The following is a 2,205-nucleotide window of genomic DNA, read 5'->3' on the forward strand; positions in this document are numbered from 1 at the left end:
GCCTCTTTCTCATATTCTGAGTAATATCATCTCCCCATCGGAAAATTTTCAACTCCTTCTCAGACGATTGTACACCCCCAGTGTGCACACCCTCAGAGGGAGTAACCCCCTCTCTATTAGGAGTCACATCAGCCTCTTCCTCCCTCAATATTCAGAACAGTATCCCACCGTTGTTTCTACTTCCAGTGACACTGATTGTCATATCCTCCTCTCCCAAGCAGAAGTTGGAAACTCTGTCACGGGGGGTGTACACCGTCTGTGATATAGAAATTAACATCGTCCTCTCCCGGGTTTACATCGGGAGCAAGTCTATTAATCATTAATATTCATAATTATATGAATATTAATAATAATTATTGATACTAATGATCACAATAAAGAGAGTAAAAATGAATACTGGTTTCAAAGGTTAACGATTTGTAATCATAATGATTAGTAATATCACTATTAATAATAATATTATGATATTAGCAATTAATATGATTTAAATCAATACGCAGTGATGCTGGGAATACAATAATGATTAGTATTAGGAACTAATAATATTATTTGATGACATTAATATTAATAATTAATTGAAAGCAGGCATAATCATGTATTGAAAATCATTATCCATAATTAATAATGGTATCTTATGAATTTTTAGTATCATTGCTAATTATTAAAATCGATCATTGATGATTAATAATCATATTATTATTCCTCATTCCACAGGAAGTGTAAACCTACTTGTGATGCTGTTCTTAATATCCAGGGTCGGAAAGCAGGACTTTAGTTTTAATATCGCAGTAGGTGTACACTCACCACGTGACACTGATCCTAATATGAACGGGGGTAGAGTATCACATGACTCCAATTACAGCAATGGATGGATAGCTACGCGGTAATATTGCTCCTAATATTCCCGGAAGAAGCCTTTGCTATCAGTCCGAATATGGCACTGAGGGTACAGTTTTCTGAGATATAGTTCCTAGTATACGGAGTTGGAGAGGATGATAATAATTCGCAGGCTGTGTGCTCCCGCCCAGTGATATTGTAATTACTATCCTGGGAGGGAGAGGATGATATTGCACTCTGTACAGCAGGAGGCGTACACCCAGTCTGGGATATTGTTCCTAATATCCATGGAGGGGACAGGCCGATATTACTCGCCATGTGGCACAGGGTGGACATTCACCGTGTTTCATCCCTCTCAATATTCCAAGGCCGAGAGACAGATATTAATCTCAGTATCACAGACACTGGACAACCCCTTGTGATACTCTTCCAAATATCCAGATCAGGTTGCGAGGAGCCACCCCCGGACGGCCCCCCTGGCTTCTGGGAGCCCCATCGCCGGGGGTGCAGGCACCCCCCGCGATCGGGCTCCCAGCCGCCACCCCCGGCCCGCCCCCCTGGCTTCTGGGAGCCCCATCGCCGGGGGTGCAGGCACCCCCCGCGATCGGGCTCCCAGCCGCCACCCCCGGCCCGCCCCCCTGGCTTCTGGGAGCCCCATCGCCGGGGGTGCAGGCACCCCCCGCGATCGGGCTCCCAGCCGCCACCCCCCGGCCCGCCCCCCTGGCTTCTGGGAGCCCCATCGCCGGGGGTGCAGGCACCCCCCGCGATCGGGCTCCCAGCCGCCACCCCCGGCCCGCCCCCCTGGCTTCTGGGAGCCCCATCGCCGGGGGTGCAGGCACCCCCCGCGATCGGGCTCCCAGCCGCCACCCCCGGCCCGCCCCCCTGGCTTCTGGGAGCCCCATCGCCGGGGGTGCAGGCACCCCCCGCGATCGGGCTCCCAGCCGCCACCCCCCGGCCCGCCCCCCTGGCTTCTGGGAGCCCCATCGCCGGGGGTGCAGGCACCCCCCCGCGATCGGGCTCCCAGCCGCCACCCCCCGGCCCGCCCCCCTGGCTTCTGGGAGCCCCATCGCCGGGGGTGCAGGCACCCCCCCGCGATCGGGCTCCCAGCCGCCACCCCCGGCCCGCCCCCCTGGCTTCTGGGAGCCCCATCGCCGGGGGTGCAGGCACCCCCCGCGATCGGGCTCCCAGCCGCCACCCCCCGGCCCGCCCCCCTGGCTTCTGGGAGCCCCATCGCCGGGGGTGCAGGCACCCCCCGCGATCGGGCTCCCAGCCGCCACCCCCGGCCCGCCCCCCTGGCTTCTGGGAGCCTTGTGGACCCAAAGCCTCTTTCTCATATTCTGAGTAATATCATCTCCCCATCGGAAAATT

This window comes from Macaca nemestrina, chromosome 5, assembly GCF_043159975.1.
Source record: "Macaca nemestrina isolate mMacNem1 chromosome 5, mMacNem.hap1, whole genome shotgun sequence".
Lineage (NCBI taxonomy): Eukaryota > Metazoa > Chordata > Mammalia > Primates > Cercopithecidae > Macaca > Macaca nemestrina.